This window comes from Mauremys reevesii, linkage group 12 (assembly GCF_016161935.1).
Source record: "Mauremys reevesii isolate NIE-2019 linkage group 12, ASM1616193v1, whole genome shotgun sequence".
Lineage (NCBI taxonomy): Eukaryota > Metazoa > Chordata > Testudines > Geoemydidae > Mauremys > Mauremys reevesii.
Window position 1 is genome coordinate 9,101,334 of NC_052634.1, and position 22,187 is coordinate 9,123,520.

The 22,187-nt window shown below is 42.8% G+C and overlaps 1 protein-coding gene across 1 annotated transcript in view; it reads left to right on the forward strand.

Annotated features, from left to right (window-relative positions):
• GRAMD1B (GRAM domain containing 1B) overlaps positions 1–22,187 on the forward strand; it is a 284,969-nt gene that overhangs the window by 15,545 nt on the left and 247,237 nt on the right. Inside the window, exon 3 of the mRNA XM_039496098.1 lies at positions 15,314–15,461. The gene's annotated coding sequence lies outside the window, so the exon portion shown is untranslated. The remainder of the gene's footprint in view (positions 1–15,313; positions 15,462–22,187) is intronic.

A 22,187-nucleotide genomic window follows, 5' to 3' on the forward strand; every position in this document is an offset into this window, starting at 1 on the left:
CTTCTTTCCCTCACCCCTTTGATTGTTTGGATTGAAAATACTTTGAGTCAGGGATTGTCTCTTACTATATGTGTGCGAAGCACCTAGCACAATGGGGCCCTGGTTTCAGTTGGGGCCTCTAGAAGCTACCATACTCCATATTGAACAATAAGGTGAGGAAGCATTGTCCAGAGATGAGCAGAGGAAGAGTATGTCAGAATAATACCTGCGTTGTATGCTGAGCTTGTTGATTTGGTGCCCCACCTTGGTGCACTTCCTCTCTCTCTGCCTGAGCTGTAAAATGGGAATAGTGATACTATATTAACCGTGGTAAAGCGCTTTGAGATCCTCAGAAGTAACGCAATATGTTAGGTGCAAAAGTTTTTGATTATGGGTCCTGATTTGGTCTGAGCCATTGCATTGCTAAGCCCTTGTGCTGCCTTCCTCATGATCCTCTATGCATTGTGCAACCTCCCTGAGCTTATCTGCATGTTAGCTTTCACCCCTTCCATATTAAGCTTCTCTTAAAGACGGACTTCTGCTGTGCCTACACTGAATGGAATCGACTTGTATATAAATTGCTTATCATTGTTCGCCTTCCCCTAACTTGTTACCTGTCTGTCTTTAGATTATGAGATTCCTGGAGCCAAGGGTGCTTGGAAAGAAGAACACATGGTGGGTGCAGCTGTAAATAAAATAATAATACATAGTTAGATGTGTAAAAGGTGTATCCAAGATTTTTCTGGAGATTCAGAGATGGTGGATTTAGTAATTCTGAAAAATGGTATTTTAAGAAAATACCAGATAGACAAAATCAGATTTTGTACTTGATGTATTTTAATGTCTCAGAATCTATAAAGAAGCTGCTTTCTGTGGCCCCAATGGGAAGAGGATAGAGGCAGAAGGATCTTTTCCCCGCATATAGAAATATTCATGAAGATGTTCAGATTGCCGGGCTGGAATGAGAGTATCCATCAATAAATAAAGAGCATCAGTATCTTATGACATTAGTGAGGAGAGACTGACATCTCTTTGCTTTTATTTCCTTCTATTTTAGAACATTATGGCTATAATATTCAGCTCAAGCTGATGTTTTCAGCAAGTTTCTGAAGGCTTTAGTAAAAACCCCACTCTGTGTTGTGCTAAAGGAATCCATTAAGCTCAGTGGGAACATTTGCAGTGTCAGCCATCCCTTAGTTTCTTGATAGGGTAACTCGGTGCCGCAAAGAAAGTGGGCCTGCAGGTCTGTTTGTTTGTCCTAATTTCAGACAGGAGAGGGAATCAGTGAGATGCTAGGAATGTATGTTCCTCAGCAAGTGTGTGAAGAGAAATATGCCGTGTGAGCTGGTGGGACCAACTCACTGGTCGCTGCATCAGAAGCTCTGATCTGCAGCAGAATTTCAGTCTCTTTATTGAGGAATGGGTTTATTTTTCAAAACTAAACAGTCCCACACAAAGCAGATAAGCTGCATCCTGCTGCCTGGACTCTCCTAAAGTGTCTTCCTCAGCAGGTGCCTCCAGCCAGGTCTTTGACATAGCTGGCATGGAGAGCCTCTTTCAGCAGGGCCAGCCCACAACATTTTGGCACCTGGGGCGGGGAGCTCAAATGAGTGCGCCAAACCTCCAGACAACTTGAGATTCCCACAGTGCTAATTAATGCTAACTCCCCTAACTCCTGAAAGGAAATAATTTTCAGAATTAAAGAACTATAAAAGGGAGTATCTGTCCCTTTCCTGCCCAGAAAGTCAGCTGAGCTGCTGTGTTGAGTGACATTGAAAATAGCAATCCCCAATGCAAGTTAATGTCTCTGTTCTGATGCATCAGCTCTGTAGAGGAGGAGGAGGGGCTTAACAGACACGAGCTCCTGTTCTGAATGACTTTACCTGGAGGTGATCTCTTCCGCCAGGCTGACTTTGACATTAAAAATGGAAGAGGCCAGGGACATTTTCCACCCAAAGCTCAATGGAAAGTGGCAGGTGTCAGATTTTTGCAAATTTCTAACTGTAACTCACAGGCTTCTGCTGACATGGACTTGAAAGCTCCAACCTGGAAAAGCTCCAGCTTAAATTTCCACAACTAACTTCATTTTTTAAGGGGGAGGAGGAGGAGGAGGTGGTTAAAGCTGGAATCTGAAATGAATGAGGCCAGAGACTCAGTAGGGAGAGGTCTCACTTGTGTGCTGCTTTAATCACGGTGAGTCTTTACCTGAGTTGAAGCTCATGTTACAGGGAGCAGGGCTTTCCTTCACAGTCAAACAGGAATGCAGGAAACTTGGAAGACCTTTCCGAAGCACAAGCATGGTTGCGTCCCTCGGATAATTGCTCTTGAGTTACTTCATCCCATTCATAATAAATTCTAATTTACCTCAGTTAAGCTATATGTAATTTAATTCTTTGCACTCTACTATAGGAGGCTGTAGCTAATGGGGTCCCACAGGTGTCAGTCCTGGGTCCACTACTATTCAACATTTTTATTAATGACTTGGATAATGGAGTAGAGTATGCTTATAAAATTTGCAGATGACACCAAGCTGGGAGAGGTGGCAAGCTCTTTAGAGGGCAGGGTTAGGATTCAAAACGGCCTTGACAAACTGGAGAATTGGCCTGAATTCAACAAGATGAAATTCAATAAAGCCAAGTGCAAAGTATTTCACTTAGGAAGGAAAAAAATCAAATGCACAACTACAAAATGGGGAATAAGCGCTAGGACAGGTGATGGTACTGCTAAAAACAATCTGGGGTTTATAGTGGATGAGCAATTGAATATGTCAACAATCAGCTGTGAAAAAGGGTATTATCACTCTGGGATATATTAATAGGAGCGTCATATGTAAGAAACAGGAGGTAATTGTCCTGTTCTACTCAGCAGTGGTGAGGCCTCAGCTGGAATACTGTGTCCAGTTCCGATCGCCACTTTTTAAGAAAGATGTGGACAAATTGGAGACAGTCCACAGGAGAACATCAGAGTGGCCATAGTGGGTCGTACCAAAGGTCTGTCTAGCCTGGTATCCTGTCTTCCAACAGTGGCCAGTTCCAGGTCATTCAGAGACAATGAATGGAACAGGTAATCATCAAGTGATCCACCCCCTGTTGCCCATTCCCAGCTTCTGGCAAACAGAGGCTAAGGGACACCATCCCTGTCCATCCTGGCTAATTGCAACAAAAATGTTAAGATTTAGAAAACCTGACCTAGGAGGAAAGGTTTAAAAAAAACAACCACCAAGGGGAGACCTGATAAGTCTTCAAATATATTACTGGCTGTTATAAAGAGGACAGGGATAAATTGTCCTCCATGTCCACTGAAGGTAGGACAAGAAGTAATGGTCTTAATGTGTAGTGAGGGATGTTTAGGTTAGATGTTAAGAAAAATGTTATAACTGTAAGGATAATTAGGCTCTGGAATAACTTCCAAGTGGAGTTGTGGAATCCCCATTAATGGAAGTTTTAAAATCAGTTTGGACAAACACCTATCCGAGATGGTCGAGGTTTACTTGGTCCTGTCATGGTGCAAGGGGCTGGACTTGATGACTTCTCGAGGTCCCTTCCGGCCATACATTTCTGTAATTCTGTGTAGCACTCTGCCGTCCGATCAGGTGCAGATGTGGCTGAAAAACTGAACTCAAATGTAGTGTGTAGCCCTAGCCAGGATGGTTCACTATCTGCCTCCAAGGGATACATGAGGGATCTGTCTCTTTTTTACACTTGGTAACGCTTGCATAAGCTTGTCATGCCAATAAAATATAGGAATTGAATTAACCCAAAGACTAGATCACAGGCAACCTAAAATCGTAGCTAGTAGCAAGTGGACCTGAATTTAGCATGCAGATGGCACAAGCTCTGAGTTCATTGCTCAAGTGGTGTGGTACTTGGACAGTAACCTAAGAGATCTGTGTTTAATATCCATCTAGTTGAGACAGAATCCATGTGGGTATCTAGGTTCAATGCCCAGCTGATAGAGAGAGAGAATCTCTGCAGTAATCTGGTGTTTGCAGCCACGTCGCTCCTAGGATATGAGCGAGACAAGGTAAGCTAACGCTCTTTACAAAAGTTGGTCCAATAAAAGATAATGCCTCATCCACCTTGTCTCTCTCAACTGTGCCTCACAGCAGGCAGGAGCATCTTCCTAGCCAGATACTTACACAAACCAGCTCCAAAACAACCGGTTGTCCAGCCAGGAAGACACCATGGTGGGCCATTAGCGTTAACGGAAAGACATTGAAACTGAGGGGATTTTCACACTCTGAATAAACATGAATTACCATGGACTGAGACAGAAACAGAGGGGAAATGAGGGACAGTCACTTGGCTGGGAGAACTGGCTGGACTGGATCTTCCCTGTGACAAGGGGTATGCGGGGAAACTTTTCATAAGCTATAGGTAACTTGTATTAGAGCAGGGATTTTATCTACAATAGAAGTGTAAAGCTGAGGTTGCAGCTTTGTTTGTTTATTTTCTGTGTAACTTGCATATGTTTGCTTTTCCTCGCTATTTCATCTTTTTTTACCCTAGGCAGGCTTTTGTTGTGCAAACTGTGGCGCGTGTGTGCCAAAACAAGCTGGTGTCTAAAGGGCCGATTCTATGCTTTGGGGTGTGATGAACCAGAGGGGAAAAGTCTGCATGTTTTGGTAGTTAAGAACTCAAGGAGGACGGATTTGGGGACACTCTAGTCTAGAAGGGCTGTTGGTATGACCCTGCTAGGAGTAACTAGGCTGGCGGAAGTCAGGGTGAGACCTTGTGCTTGAGGCCAGGCTACTGGTGTCAGGACTCTGAACCAAAGATGTGTAGCATGAAGGCACCAAAGGTTACAGGGCAGGTGGTGACAGAACCCCTTACTGCTCTGGGTGATCCCCAAAATGTCACATGAACAACAATCAGCTGTGTCTTTAGCTGCTGGAGTAAAGGTCTGTGAAATAACATAGGGAGTGTTTGCTCAATCGTTGTCTGCTTCTGGACAGGAATGGAATGGAACCCGTGTATTTTCTGGCTAAATTAAGACTTCCAGTTCTGAATTATTAAAACAGCAGAAGAATGTTGGAAGGAAACAATTTGATTCAATTAGGCTTCTGGAGAGAGAATTCCTGTTAATAAATATCAGAGACTTTCTCTTCTGCAGATGCTCACTCTTGTCACAGGCATCTAAACATTCCCATTTGCTCTAAAAAGGAGCTTATCAGGAAGAATGTTAAGAGTGAGAGTTGTTATAAATAAAAATGCTACTTTTTGCACTCAGATGACTAGTCTGCAGTTGTTTTGGGTTAGAGTGTAGGATGCTGCAGTATATTTTATAAAGGTTTGGTGTGCATCCTTTTCTTTCCTCTACATACATCAACTTTACTTCCTTCACATAAAGAAGTGGAAAAGGGAAAAAATAATCTATCTCCCTCCTCTTTTCCTTACTTTCTCCTATTTTCTCTTCCTGCTCACTTTATCTGGAGATCCTGTATGATATCGGGCTTTGTCTGCTAGCTTGGAAGATCACCTAGTGATTATAAATCCTGTCTAAAATCTCTGGACTATAGCTGCTCAGAAACTGGAATTTCCATTTCATGGGAAATGCCAACATTTCAAAATTTATTTAAAAAATTCCCATAAAATAAAAATTCTGTTTCAATTCTCAACCATCAAATTGTTCTGATAATGGCAAACATAATATGAAGTATATAATGTATATAGTCTGTTAAAATTAATATTTTTTTCACTTCTGCCTGCAGCTCTGGTACTGGCCACTGTTGAAGACGGGATACTGGGTTAGGTGGACCATTGTCTGATGCAGCATGGCCTTTCTTATGTTAGTCACAATGAATTGAAACAATAGTCAAAATGAAACATTTCTACATAATCATTTTGACTTTCTCGTTATGATACAGTTAGACTTTTTTAATGGCTTTTTGTGACTTTTTACCATTGACAATTTTGTCAAAATAGGCAGGTTTCCATGAAATGTTTTTTGGAAATACAGCATATCCGTCCAAATTTACACTTACTCTATGAATGCAGAATCAATCTTCTGAGAATTTATAAGTAAATCCATTTATTTGTTTATGAATTTAAAAAGAAATACACAGTTAAGGCACCCAAACAACTGTAATTCTGTCCTGTAATGCTGAAAATATGGAGGAAAAAAAAATCTAGTGTCTTAAATGTAGTTGAATCTAATCTGGGATGTTAAACACTGAGATACGTCAGTCATAATAGTAGGTCATTTCATGGCATCTCTACAGGGCAGAGCTAAGGTTGTTTAAGTGCTTAACTGGACATTTCTTACCTTAGGACATTGAAACCTGATTTGGGTTTCTTTTAAATGTAATCTTAACTCTGAATTTCCTGAGTTTATTATGCTTAGTTTGTGGGATAATTATAACAGTGCGTAATGTGTTTTACCATTAACTGATATGAATCCTTAACCTTGAGTCTGACATATTTTTGACTGGTTATTCTATAGGGTGTCTGTCTAATAGTTGGGTCCTGAACGCAGAGCACCTGTTCTTTTTGGTAGGGTGCATGCCTGCTAGCTGGGTATTGAACAAAGAACACCTCTTTTTTTTTTTCCCTTCCCCCCCCCCTTCCCCCCCCCCCTGTAGATTGCCTTGTCTAGTAGTTGGGTACTGAAAGCAGACCACCTGGCTATTCTGTAGAGTGCCCATCTACTAGCTGGGTACTGAACCTAGTGTTCTGAAAATGCAAAGCATTATGAAAGGGCTAAATGTTACTTCATTGCCTTTCAGCCCAGTTGTCATCCTCCACAATTTCCAGTCCCTGGCTCTTATTCCATTCTCCTCCAGGTCTTCTTTCTCTTGTGAGGTCAGCTATCTCAGGATCAGGAGCAAGTGCTCTGTCAGAAGTCATGTCTTTTCTTTGATTTTTTTTTTAAATAAATGTTTGTGATTATAAATGAGTTGTCACTCAATGTATTATCAGGGGGATTAACAAGAATCTCCATAAACTGATTGTAAAGTGATAGCCACATGAGTCCTGTTACTTTGACAACAGCTCGATATAAGAGGTTTTTATTTACACACTCCTGTAGTCTTGGATGAAGGGGACAGCGGCCAACAGAGCGTTCACAAGGTGTCCTGGAGACATGGACGATCTGGATAAAAGGCGTGTGTGTGTGTGTGTGTGTGTGTTGAAGTGAAACTATACGCTACAGATAAATTGCTAGTATTACTTGTATTACAGTATCACCCAATACAATTACCTGATTGCATGAGGTGCTGTATAAACACAACATCCGTCTGACGAAGTGAAGTGGGTATTCACCCATGAAAGCTCATGCTCCAATACATCTGTTAGTCTATAAGGTGCCACAGGACTCTTTGCTGCTGCTTACAACAAAAAGGCTGTCCCTGCCTTGAAAAGCTTGAAGTCTGAGTAAGATAAATCTGAAGACAACCTAAGCTCGATAAATCTCTCTCACATTCCTGTGTATCCGAGGAGACAGGAGTAGAACCTGGGCACTTCAGCTCCAGAAATACAGGTTTCTGCTTGATCTGAAGGAGAGCTCTTCTTGCTGGAGGTAATGCCTAATAGTAGGCCTCATAACCTTCCCATGAAACAGACAGCAACCTTGCTCACACAGATACACAAAGCCAGTGCATCGCAGGTGAGCATTTCAGGTGCGGAAGGTGCTTTTAGTGCATTCAAAACAGCTACATGGACACCCCTGTGCCTATGCTGTATGTGAAAGTGAGCTGAAATTTAAGGTATAGGGTCTGATATAGTCTCTTAATTTAACTGACTGCCAGGATAGTCATATCCGAAGAAAAAGGCACTTACTAGACAGAACCAGACTGGAGATGGATGCTACAGGGATTCATATGTTTTAAGAACAAAAGGGATGATTGTGGTCATTGGGCCTCCTGCATAGTACAGGCCTGAAATGTTCAGAAATAGAAAAGTACTGTACTTTCACATATACTTTGTGTCTGCCCACCAATGTTGTTTTCAACCAATTCTGCTGCACTGTATTCCCATAATCCAGTCTTCCTATACAGGTAATTATCTAACCTGAAAACAGAGATGGATTTAATGCAATGGAGCCACAGTAATCTGAGATGGAGAAGACCTGCTGGTTATGTAGCCCAGTCTGCACTTCATATACAGGGCTGTTGCTTACTGTGTTTTATTCAGTGTCCAATGCAGCTGCTACAACTCCCCAGGGAGACTATTCCACAGTATAAAAGATCTCAGGCTAGCACATTATTCATGATCTTCATATTTTTGCATGCATGATTATGTGGCTTTAGATGGGATTATATACATGCATGAGTTTGTGTATAATGGCATAATGTATGTGTTTTACTGTACTGTGGCTTCCTGACTTAAGCACTGTAAAATGTGTGTATGTATTTTTGATTCATTTTCCGTGCGTGTGTGTGTTTGTGTGATAGCACATTTTTATATTGTTGCAATATAGTGTGTGATTCTCTGTTCATTAATGTGTACAGTTCTGTCCATAAACTTTTGCATATGTATGTCTGTCTCTTTACATGTCTGAGTTTTCCTTCAGTGGGTATTTCTTCTACCTCTAAATTATTCACAACTGACCTTTAAAAAAGAATTGCTAGTTACTTGCATCTTTTGAAAAGATTTCAGTGAAGTTTCAACAGTGCATTGTGTGTCTGAGTTTGGGATTAAAAGCAAAATAATATTTCTGGAAGACGAGAGCAAAAGCTTCTCAGCACATAAATTCTAGCAAGCCAAGCCCCTCAATCTCAGTACAGGGGGAATGCTGGGTGGTCTGGCTCTGTCCTTGGGAAGCCAATTTTGGCATTTGCGAACAGACCTATTTCACTTTTTTCATTGCACTGTGTCAGTCTCCATACCCACAGAAAAGCAATGGGGTAGTTTACTAGCAAGTCTGAGATTAGGGGAAAGGGAGCTCTTTACACTGCTAATGTGATAGCTATGTAAGGAAGACTATTTTATGGCGTTATTTATTGATGGAACAGGCTACGTCCTGACCTGTAATCTGATTCTGGCTTGAGTTTGCATTAAATTTAATAACCAGCAAATTAATGTCCTTTCATCTGGAGGGGTTTTCCATTTATTTTGGCCCATAGTTTTCTGTGACATGTAGTTAGCTTTTTGGTTTTCTGCCCCCTTGGTTGGACCAGGGGCATTGTAATCCCGTGAATTCTTGTGTCTCTGCCCATTTCATTTTGTTGATAGGCGATGCAATATTTAGCCTGGCAGAATCCTGCCCAGTTTTGTCTGAGATGCATTGGGGAGGAACGCAGAGGTGGTGGCTGTTTGGTAGGTTCCAGAGTTATTGTGCTGCCAGGATTGGATGGGCAGGGAAACATGCAGCAGGCATATCTTTCTGCAGCTACAGCTACTCCCGACTGCATGGATTCTGCAGCATACATGTTAGGAACTTGACCATATGCTTTCGCTGGAAGACCTTGCTCTCCTGAAGTCATGATATCGTGGTGGGTGCATTAGCAGGGCCCCTGTTTAGTACTCCAGGAGAAAATCTCACCAACTGCTGCATGGGTGAAATGGGATGTGAAGGTAGAATGTACTCTTCGCGTTGTTTTATGCCTCACTTCTCATCCTATGCAGTATCTAGCCTAGGGTAGTCAGTGCCAGAGCTGAGACTAGAACCCAGGAGTCTGCATAGCTTCCTCTCTCCACCATTCTAACTTAGAGAGCACATTTCCCCTTATAATACTAACAGTTGTCAGAAATGCCTTACTTTTAGTTTGCACTTTTCATATCAAAAGATTCTAACGTGCTCATATATAAAGATCACTTCATCCACCACTAGAAAAAGATCTCTCTCCATCCATCCATCTATCCATCCATCCACCTTTTTTCTCCCTACCACACTCTTTGGAGGCTGGTTCACAGAGCTGGAATTTTCAGAGAGCATTTTTTTGTTTTCCTCTCCCAGCCTGCTGTTGAAGTGGTTACTGAATCTTTTCCCAAACAGTTATAGCATGAGTTGTATTTTTTTCATTTTGTTTTTGTTGATTCATTATTTAACTCGAAGAGCTATAAACAGTCTGACTAAAAGCCCCTTTTTTCCATTGGTCAGGTGTCACTTTATGGCTATGTCTGATGTCCTAATTCTACAATTTCTCCAGTTATCCATAAAGTTTTCCAGGAAAAATTAGTCAAGATCTGAATTTCTTAAACGAAACACCCCCCCACAACCATTAAAAGAACAACAAAACCCCATTTCAGGCTACCTTTATACACGGCTGAAAGCAAGAAAAGGTGCAAACTTAATTCTTCATCTTCCCTTGAGAGTCAGTTTTAAGCTATACTTGTCATCTGTTTTCCACTTAGCGTATGGAGGCTCCATCAATATGAGGGAGTTTGCATCAGTTTGACCTCTCCCTGCCCCATTTCCACAGCAGCTTTAGTGAGTTCAAGAAGCAATAATGCAGAGTAATTAGAGTTGGGATCAACAGTAGCCTTAATGGTGTTTGAATCTTTGCTGTTTCCCACAGTGTGTGGGACTGGCTCAGCATCAAAGAGGAAATTCAAATATTTTTTTCTTTCATCCTTTGGTAACGAACTCCTTGTGTTATTTCGCAGATTCCATTTCTTGTTGCAATCTGATTGTTTTCTGCCCCGCAGGAAATGAGAGAGGAGAGGAAAAATTGCTTGGAAAGTCAAAAACTGCTCCTGTTTTTCCAGAATAGAGAGAGACTGGTGAAAAGGTGCACAGCTCTTCATCTCCGCAGTGCAAGCTGTGATGTGGTTTATAAAAACAGCCATATTGGGTCAGATAAATGGTCCATCCAGCCCAGTATCGTTTCTTCTGACTGTGGCCAATGCCAGATGCGTCGTAGGGAGTGAACAGAACAGGGCAGTTATCAAGTGATCCATCCCACTTTTGTCCACTCCTAGCTTCTGGCAGTTAGAAGCTTATCCAGAGCATGGGGTTGCATCCCTGGTCATCTTGGCTAATAGCAATTGATGGACCTGTCTTCCAGTTATCAAATTCTCTCTTGAACCCAATTTTACTTTTGGTCTTCACAGCATCCCCTGGAGGCAATTTCCACAGGCTGTTTGTGGGTATTGTGAAGTAGTCCTTTTTGTTTGTTTGTTGGTTTTAAACTTCTGCCTATTAATTCCATTGGGTGACCCCTTTTTCTTGTGTTATGTGAAGGGGTAAATAACACTTTCACTTTCTCCACACCATTCATGATTTTATAGACCTCTATCATATCTCTCCCTTAGTTGTCATCTTTTTCCAAACTGAGCAGTGCCAATCTTTTTTTAATCTCTCGCATGGAAGCTGTTCCATATTTCTAATCACTTTTGGTTGCCCTTCTCCACACCTTTTTCCAATTCTAATACACCTCTACCCTGATATAACGCTGTCCTCGGGAGCCAAAAAATCTTACCGCATTATAGGTGAAACTGTGTTATATTGAACTTGCTTTGGTCCACTGGAGTGCACAGCTTCCCCCCCGCCCCCGAGCGCTGCTTTACCGTTTTATATCCGAATTCATGTTATATTGGGGTAGAGGTGTATATTTTTTGAGATGGGGTGACCCGAACTGCACGCAGTTAATCACTTGCACTGTAGAGTCATGCTCTACATTTCTTTCAAAAGAATGTTATTGCACATGTAAGGTGCTGGATTCACAGTGTGGTGCGGCTCCTGGCCGGAACGGGGCCGAGCCACGTGGCCGGCTTAAAATGGCTCGTGGGCTGGATGCGGCTCAAGGGCTGTAGCTTGCCCACCCCTGCCCTAGAAAGTAGTTTCTCTAGCAGCTATTTAAACAGAAGGCTGTTGACTTTGCCACTGAGAGCAGTGCCTCTTGTAATCTGCATTGGCTTCTAACTTTGAAGCTGGTATATGGACCTTTTGGGAGCCGTCAGTTGACATCACAGCAAATCTAGTAGCTGGGCATATCCCGTTGGGACATCTTTAGAAAGCCTATAACTGAAAAATATGAAGGTTTTCCGACAGACTTTCAAGTTGTTACAGATAATGAGACAGATGCTTGCAGCATATTGTGGTTTTCAGAGTCTAACCACAAAAGAAAAGAAAAAATTCTCCTTCATGAATAATTCACAGACCATGTTCTGTTAAGATTAGCGCCTCTAACTGGGTGTATGTGGTGACTAGTGCTTTTAGTTTCCTGTAAATTCTCTGTGTGTGGAATGTGTGAATCACACATAGTGAGTATCAGATGCTAATTTCTCATTAGCAGCAGAAACCTCTTCTCTCACTTTGGGCTCAGAATCAGATGCACCTTTAGGGAGAGGGAAGAATTCAAAGCAAAATTATGGACGTTTTGTGGGAGCTAATGGGACCTGATAGCTGTAGGAAGCAAGGTGGGACTGATGTATCTCTCATCTTGGGGAACTGCACTGTAGCAGATTATTCTTGAAGCTAAGAGTCAAAAGATCTGGGGCTGCATCCTCTGGTGGGGTAAATTCTATGCTGATTTACACCAGCTGAGAATCTGGGCTCTAGTCCTGGTTTGCACACTGATTTTTTTTGTTTGGCCTGGGGATACATTCCTGCCTCCTAGCCCTAAATTCAATCTATCAGACCATGTGACCTCTAAGAACCTATCGCGACAACAGTGTAAGTTTTTCACTTCATGTTGAAAATCTGCAAGTGCAGCCTTTAATCTTGCAGAAATGGCTTTTTTACTTCAGTCATCTAGACAGCAGTGGATAGTATTGTATTTGAAAACTGGACCAGGAATTACAGAGAATTCATGTAATTTAATTGTGGTTGAAATTGCTTTTTAGGATGAGATTCTAGATCGGAGTAGTAGTAATAGCTTGCTCTGATCTAGCAATTTTCATCAGTAGATCTCAAAGCTCTTTACATGGGAAGGATAAGCATCCTTATGTCCATTTTAAAGATGGGGAGACTGAGGTACAGAGAAATGTACTCACTTGCCCAAAGTCACCCAGCAGCCAAATCAGGAATAGTCCCAGTCCAGTGATCTATCCACCAGGCGACACTGTCTGGGGTAGGACAATTGGATCTGTAGGTTTAAAATGGTTTTGTTTAGCATCTTGTGTATATTCCCAAATGCTTCAGAGTTAAATAGTTGAGAGTTGCAGGAAAAAAAGGCTTTAGAGAAATGCTTTCCATCACATGAGAAGGTAATGGACAAGGACGGAAATGTCCCTACTGGCAGGCAAAGAGAAAAGCAGACCCTGATTAAAAATGGAAATATCAAGGGAAATGGGGGTTAAACTAGTAGGTGAGGTCCAGCTTTATACAACTATTGTGGCCTGCAGCCCCTCTGGTTCTAATTGTGATCTGATTTCATTAGGTAAGTAGGCTACTTAACAGGCCGAGTTGGCACTTGAATGGCAGAGCATCACGGGCAAGCCAGTATTCTGTAGGGAAAGGAAGGTTAGCCTTAAGGTTAAGGCACTGGACTAGGACTCAGGAGATCTGGGTTCGCTTTCTGCCTCTGCTACAGAATCTGCCTGTGACCTTGAGTAAATCACTTAAACTCTTTGTTCCTTTATGTGTAAAAGGAGGATAATAATGACTTCCCTTTTGTCTGCCTAGGCTAAGCATTTCAGAGCAGGGACTGCCTCTTACTATGGGTCTGTGGTGTATCTAGCACACTGGGACCTCTTGGCACAACGTAATGTGAATATGAAATAATAATAAAACGCTATAGGAAGTGATAATGTTTCAGGAGTCTTGAAGAATTGCATGCAGTTTCACTCATGAGTAGATTCTAGGAGGAAGTAGTTTGTTGTAGAATGCTGGATAAAAGGTGCTCTACAAATAGAATGTATTTGTGGTGTTAGCATGAAGGCTGGTGGGAGACGTGCTCATATAAATGTGAATTCAGCAGGTAGCCTCACTGCACATAATCTTTTTCCCATATCCATAAGCCACACTGTGAGACGAGAGCTCGACCACACTGGATTTTGGTCTGACTCCACATCATAAAGGTATTGAAAACTGCTTACTTAGGCATGGGTTGGCATGCCCCCTAGAGGATGTTCAGTGAAAGATTATTTCCATAAAATGTTAGTGGAAAAAACAAAGCAGTTAACTGTTGTTTTAGGGCACACAATGAGCTCAGATTGTTTTCAAAAGCCTTGTTTATGAATGAGGGACTCCAATTTTTACAGAGCCAATCCTGCTTTTTATTACAGCTGAAGAGAAGAGGTTCTTCTTATTTGTTTTTGTTTTGCTCATTCTATTTGGTATGAGAACAGAATCAGGCAAAACAGTAATCAGCTTTCTGTACCTTGGGGATCTCTGCCAGGGAGGGGCACTGACAAGATTGAGGATATGGTTTATTCTGGTTATCAAGTGAAGAACTGGCACGTGAAACCTGTGCTAAGGTGGCCTTCTATGACAAAGCAGCAAAGAGTCCTGTGGCACCTTATAGATTAACAGACGTATTGGAGCATGAGCTTTCGTGGGTGAATACCCACTTCGTCGGATGCATGTAGTGGAAATATCCAGGGGCAGGTGTGTGTATGTATATATGTGTGTGTGTGTGTATTGCATATATATACCTGCCCCTGTATATTTCCACTACATGCATCTGACAAAGTGGGTATTCACCCACGAAAGCTCATGCTCCAATATGTCTGTTAGTCTATAAGGTGCCACAGGACTCTTTGCTGCTTTTACAGATCCAGACTAACACGGCTACCCCTCTGATTCTATGACCAAGTTTCTTGGGGTATTTAATGTCTCAGAAATTACCACTTTGTAAATGTAATGCCTGACCTGGAATTTGAGACAAATAGATTTTAGCTCACCCTTAGAGAGAGGGTTAAGCAAACCTATTCAGTAGACCAGAACAGTCAAGTAGATCCACATGTCCCCCATGACACTTCCATTATTCACTTAAATGATTGCCCTTTAATGCTCTCCTCTAAGTCAGCACATTACGGTAAGAATGGGAATGAAAACTGAGTGATGGTTAAATGCTATTTAATCCAAAGCATACAACAAACCTTAAACTAGGGGCTAGATTCTATTCTTGCCCATATCCACAAAGCCCCTTGTGTAGTTTGGACTAACCTTCTACGTTTTGGTTTTTTAACATACTAGGGGGTACCTGGGTGGATCAGATAGTCAAGAGAACTAGTTTTCTATTCCTGGCTCTGGCCATAACTTGCACTGTGATTGTGGGCAAGTCACTTCCCGTCTCTAGGCTGGTGTTTTCCCCATTTTACAGATGGGGAAGATACTGTGACCCTACTTTGTAAACCACCTTTAAGATTTATGGATAAGAACTAGGTGGTGGTAGTGTTGTTAATGCAAAAGTTTAACACAGCACCCTTATCTGATGCTGTCAGAGTGCTTCCTTAATATAAACTCATAACAACCTTGTGAGGAACTAACATATCAATCCATTTTACAGGTGGGGAAACTGAGTCATAAGGAAGTGAAATGACTTGTTCGAGGCCATATAGTGAGTTGGGAATAGAACCCAGAAGTCGGATTCTCAGTCGTCTTGTGTATGGACACCATACAACAACTGCTCTAAAAGACTCTTCCATTTGACAAAGGTAAATTGGATTAGAATTGCTACCAGTTCTTTCTTTTTCTGGTTCATAGTCTCTCAATTTCGTTACCTGTGTAGGTGATAGTAGTAACTTTCAGAATGGTGACTAAAAGGAAAAGGTGTTGAGCTCTTGAGTGGAAGGTCCAATCTATTCCGAGTGTTAAGGTGACCAGACAGCAAGTGTGGAAAAATTGGGACGGGGGTGGGAGGTAATGGGCCTTTTTCTTATATAGGCTCCTAAGTATCAGGACTTCCCTATAAAATCGGGACATCTGGTCACCCTACAGAGTGTATATCTGTTTGCAGGGGGGAGGATAAACCATGCTAGTAGAGTAGATGGAATTTGTAGAATGTCTCTGTCTTGCATTACTCCACAGTTCAGATTTGGTGGCTACGCTGTCACACATTCTGAGCCTGTTGCTTGTCTTTCCCCCAATATTATACTGTTTGTTTTTCTTTTAACCCCCCCGCCCCCAAATGAGTGAGACGGTTGCTATTAGTCTGGGGAAAACATCCTTCTCATACTTCCTATTTTGCACAGTGAAGTAGAAAATGTCTCTTGGTTTTGGAGTCTCCTCTGTCACGTTGATTACACTCTTCTGCGAGAAGGATGTGATGATCTTTAGCAGCAGAAAGCTGCGATTTTTGCATCTTTCATGTTCTGAAGGAAATGTTAGGTGTTCATCATGCAAACTACTTTCAAACAGAGTTAGGCTCAGTGCAGAATTTTGGTTCTGGATCCAAAGTGCCTAAAAGTTTAGGGAAGTTTGGATCCACTCTTAGGGACATAGGAACTGCATCACTCTAAGTTAGGCCAGTGAAACATCTAGTTCAGTCTCAATTCCTGTTCTCATCAGATCAGGTCAGTAATCCATATAGCTCACCAGCTCAGGTCCACCAAGTCCAGCATTCTGTCTCTGACAGTGGCCGGTACCAGCTGTTTCAGAGAAAGGCAGAAGAATACTAATGTGCATATAGCAAAAGTTTCTTCCTAACTTCAGACAGACACAGGCATACCAGTGCTTCCTGCCTGAGGACTATCTATAATTTCTAAGCATGTGGGTTCCTAGTTTGCTGTATCTCTCTCCCTGTCCCTCTATCTTAGTTTCTTCCTAAGTGGCTGTATTTCTGACTCTCTCTCTTTTTTGCTGGAATATTTGATGGGTTATGTGGTAGACCTGCCTCATGTAAAAAGTGCTCTTAGGCATCATTTATATGTCCTGCTCAGGCAGGTTAGCTCCATGTAATCACTGTAATTTTAAAGTCTTTTAAGTTAAACCTCTAATTTAGCTGCATGCCTCTCCAGGGCTTTGGAGAAAGTTTCAGATGGGTTTGAGGTATTTCTGATATGGTACAGGATGAGTTGAATCCTGGAGTTGCCATGGCAATGTCAGGGGGTCATGTTTCTATCCATTTTACCTTAGCCTTTCAGACCCCTGGGGCTAACGTGCCTAAGCCCAATTTTCTCATTAGTTATATGGGAGCATCCATATTTGAAGACAGATTTGGGCAGAACAGGTGTATCTAAACTGTACATATTAGCACACAGAAATAGCTGTTAGAATATCAGTGGAAGTGTAAAGGGAAGGGTCTTTGATCAAGTGTGAGCAAACTACAATTACACTCACTTTGGGGCCAATTTATTCTGCCAGAATGGTGTATAGAAGCATTAATATAAATGAGAATCTGGCACAATGGGTGTAAATTAAATGGAAGCAGCGAAGACTCTGGCCAATGATGCTCAATTCTACTTGAATGTTGCTTTGCTTCATTACTGGCAGAGAGGATGCTCAGAAGAATAAGAGACCTATCTCCCATGTACAAAGCAACTGAGAACAATCCTTTCTGGATGTGCTACATGGCATGTTGGTCCAATGGTTAGAGCTTGCTTGAGATGCAAAAGACCAGTGTTTGATTCCCTAGTCCACCACAGACTGCCTGTGTCGCCTGGAGCAAGTCACTTAGTCTGTCTGCCTCAGTTTGCCATCTGTAAAAGAAGGGTATTTTCCTACCTCACGAGGAAGTTGATGACAACTCAATTCATTGCATAGTTGTTTCCCCCCTTCCTCAAACTGGTGAACTCAATTTAAAGAGTGTCCCAATGCCAGGATGTGTTGTGTGTTCGCTATTCTTGATTAAAATGGAATATTAGGCCTGGTCTACACTAAGGGCGGGGGTCGAACTAGGGTACGCAAGTTCAGCTACGCGAATAGCGTAGCTGAACTTGAAGTACCCTAGTTCGACTGACTTACCCGTCCAGACGCGGCGGGTTCGAACTCTGCGGCTCCAAGGTCGACTCCGCCACCGCCGTTCACGGTGGTGGAGTTTCAGAGTCGACCGCAGCGCTTCCGGAGTTCGAACTATCGCATCTAGATCAGACGCGATAGTTCGAACTCCGAGAAGTCGAACTCACCGCGTCGACCCGCGTGGTGAGTATGGACCTGCCCTTAGTAATTTTACAACAGAGATACTTACAGTCACAAAAATTGAATCCAGATTGAAATTTCCCCAGCATGCAGATCTGTTTAGATCCTGGGTTTTGGTTGCCTCCATCATAGCTTTGGGAACTGGATTCAAAGTTAAGACTTTTAGCTATGGGACCCTAATTTTCCCCTAGAGTTCAGGGATGTTCTGATTTGAATTTGGCTTCAGTCCAGCTTTCATCCAGTACCATGCATACTCTCGGTCACTACATAAAAATGCTAATATTTCTCGGCAATCATTGTCATCAACTTCCAGTATTTTCAAAGAAATATGGTGCATAATTGTGGTTCTAAGGTGGCTTAAGAAAAATTGAGACTCTATCTTTAAATGAAAATATAACCGAGGATGTGAAGAAGAGACTGAAAATGAGGTGGTTTACCAAAAGCATTGAATATTGAAGCATATGTCAAAACCAATGAAATCGAGGAGGAAACTGTTCTGTTGATGCTGCTGTCATGGAAATCCATATGGGAGAGAAGATGTACAACAGAGTGAATGCTCTGGGGTGAGCAAGATTGACTCCGGATTATTAAAACCAAGGTACTGCCAGAGATGGATGTTTAATCTGGGGATGATACCAAACCAAGCCTCCAGAACTGCTCACCCTCAGCCTTACATCAAGACCAAGTTTTATGGCTAATTAACATTATTATTAGTAGTATTTGTATTGCAAAAACACCTATGAGCCACAGTCGTGGACCAGAGCCCCATTGTGCTAGGTGCTATACAAACAGAACAAAAAGATGGTCCCTACCCTAAAGAGCTTACTTATCCCCTTACAGTCTGTGGAAAGAAAATCCTGAATCCAAATGCCCCCTGAGAAGTTGGGAGAAATCAAATCAGGATTCAAGCTTTGCATCTTTAATTTCTTTAACCCCCTCCTAATAAGTGGTAAAGAGGCTTGGTTTCTGTTTCGTGAAACAATGCCCTGTATTCACTGAGTTCTGTTTTTAGGTATCATGCCACCTGCTGGGTTTGCTCTTCAGTGCTGATAGAAGTAGTGCTCAGAAGAGAGTCAACAGACAAATTCAGTTTGGGACTTGTGAGCATGGCTGTAATAGGGCACCAGCTTCTTGTGGGGGCTTGTATCCTTTCTTTTTTAGCCAGCCCTCAAATATTCCCTTTATTCAGCAATAGTCAGTTTGCCATTCCAGCTCCACCTTATTCTCCAATATTCATCAGTTCTTGACCATCGTAGAGTTCTAGCTTGTCTGGAAGCTTGTCGTGTGGATCCCAGGCTGCACTATAATTCACTTGTTGCACACTCTGTGGCATATAGCTCAAGAGGAGGACCTGGAAGATGAGTGGAGAGTGATAGAGCTCAGGACAGGTAGTGTTGGACAGGTGGGAAGGGAATAAGGAAGTTGGGGCTTATTGGGATAATTTGTGCTTTCAGCGATCAGTCCTACAGTACCATTTCATCGCAGTAATTGATGCAATAAGGCATCATAAGGGTTTGGCGATCTCATGTGCTAATCACGCGGGACTACGACTTCTCCCCAGAGGTGTGATGTGTGGCAATACAATTTGCAGTGTATATTGAATTGTCAGTTCGATTAGTTCTTGTGTGCAGCAATCATTTTTATTATTTATTATGAAGCAGACTGAACTCTTAGTTTGTGTGCCAACTGTCCAGAGGACCATTTTCTATCTTATCAATTTAAGAGCAAGGGAATAAAGAGAGCGTGAGAGAGGAAGGAGGGAAAGCAAAATAATCTCTTCAAACAGGTGAAATGTCCTGATCTGAGACAGAACTGAATCTGCATCCAGGGGCGGCTCTAGACATTTCGCCGCCCCAACACGGCGGCATGCTGTGGGGGGTGCTCTGCCGGTCACCGGCCCCGCGGCTCCGGTGGACCTCCCGCAGGCATGCCTGTGGAGGGTCTGCTGGTCCCGCAGCTCTGGTGGACCTACCGCAGGCATGCCTGTGGAGGGTCCGCTGGTCCCGCGGCTCCACAGAAGCTGCGGGACCAGCGGACCCTCCGCAGGCATGCCTGCAGGAGGTCCACCAGAGCCGCCTGCCGCTCTCCTGGCGACCAGCAGAGCGCCCCCCGCGGCATGCCGCCCCAAGCACGTGCTTGGCTTGCTGGGGCCTGGAGCTGCCCCGGTCTGCATCAGTCAGATGCAGTGTCTTCTCACCAGAAAGAGCAGCAGTGAAGTGGGTTTGAGAGGCGTATATGTACAGAGCGATAAATGCGAAGTCCCTTCAATTCCACCTTGTCTGAGTGGCTGGAAACTCCTTAGTTCAGTGGAGTTAATGTTCACTTCTAATAGGATAAAGCTTTATTGGTAGACTCAAAATTGAAGTGTGTAGTTTTAATATCAGAAGTCAGTACTTTTGAATTGTTGGACATTTCTGTCAAATATATGTCAGGGAACCAGACTGCTCATGATTGCTCCTTTACTGATATTATTTAATAATAATTTTCACTTACTGAATACCCAGCTCCTGTCCTTTGAAGATTTCAAGGGGTGTGACTACATCAATCAAGCCTGTGAGTGAAGTCTCACAGCCCTTTAACAGATGGGTAAGCCTGAAGCACACAGAAAGTGGCTTCTTCAGAGTCCTAGCACCAGGGGCCATTCTCTTACCATTGTGCTCACTGACTCTTTGGTGTTGGTGAGGGGCCTTTAGAAGATTCAGCCCTCTTATTTTCGGCACTGTGATCTAAAAAGGATGAATGAATTGCAAAAAGCTCATCCAATAATAGATGGATTTGGTACAATGTCCTGTTTCCATAAAGAGGCTTGGAGCATTTTTGCAAGTGAGGGGGTGGAGCGAGGAAGCAGAGGTTAAGGCTTGCAGCATGAACAAAAAGAGCCTCTGTAATTATTTTATATTGTAATACCTTGTGACAGTGATGGGCAGAAGAAAACAATTGCATTAATTGTTTGGGGTTTTTTTGTGTTTTTGTTTCGTAAGCAATTGGAACAAGAATTTTTATAAGTGTGCAAATCCTAACTTGTTCTCATTCTTAATTATTTCTACTATGAAATAATGATTTTGTGATCCTGCCTATTTCATTTCCTACTATATAATAGTTCTATAAAGGGAGGCAGTGTGGCCTTGTAGTAGAATACTGGACTGGAAGTCAGGATACCTGGCTTCTCTTTCTGGCTCTGCCACTGGCCTGCTGGATGACCCTGAGGAAGTCATGTCCCTTCCCTCTTCCTCAGTTTCCCCATCTGTAAAATAGGGATAACGATACCGACTTCCCTTTGCAAAGCACTTTGTGATCTTTATATAATGTCCTTTCATTCCATTGGGTGCATTCAAAAAAAAGGGGGATGGGGGCTGAGGAAGAAATTCAAGAGCCTTCGGCAAAGGAGAAACAGAAACTTTAATCTGAGATTTGAAATGAGCGGGACCTTTGCTAAAGCAAGGATATTGAAAGACATTCTAGATACCAAAAAGTGCAGAGAAGAAGGCTTTTGCTGACTTAATTAAGACTGCATGATCCCATTTTGTCATGCGATTGTTGTGACTTCTTATTTGCATTGTGGTGGCATCTGCAGGCCACCATCAAGGTTGCCAGCTGACCTGTGCACACTAGAGCTGGTCGGGAGTTTTCAATTGGAAAGCATTTTGTCAGAAAATGCAGATTTGAACCCAAAATGTTTCACAGAAACATCTTGGGACTGACCAACTTTTGTTGAATCACAGGCAGGTTTCTGGTGGAATTCTTCTTGTCAGGCGTATCTCTGTGGAACCCTGCCTGCTTTGTTGGTGGGCAGCTGGGAAGCTCAGGAGTCCGCAGCTCAGGGGTCACCCACTATGCACGCTGCCCAGGATTGGGGACCCAAGAGCTTCCAGGGACAGTGCCGTCATGTTGGTGTCTCCAATGAAAATGTCTTGGAATTTCTGGTTCACAGACTGTTTGTTTGGAAATGTCAGAATTTCCCTCAAAACAGAAATCCTGAATTTCAGCCAGCTCTAGTGCACGTGCACAAAAAAAAGAGGGCTCCTGCTTGAAAGAGCCTACAGTCAGAGTCGAAGGGTAGGTTTACACTTACCTTCCGGGTTGACGCAGTGAGTTCGACTTCTTGGAGTTCGAACTATCGCGTCTGATCTAGACGCAATAGTTCGAACTCCAGAAGCGCTGCGGTCGACTCCGGTACTCCACCACTGCAAACGGCGGTGGCGGAGTCGACGGGGGAGCCGCGGAGTTCGACCCCGCCGCGTCTGGACGGGTGAGTAGGTCGAACTAGGGTACTTCGAATTCAGCTACGCTATTCACGTAGCTGA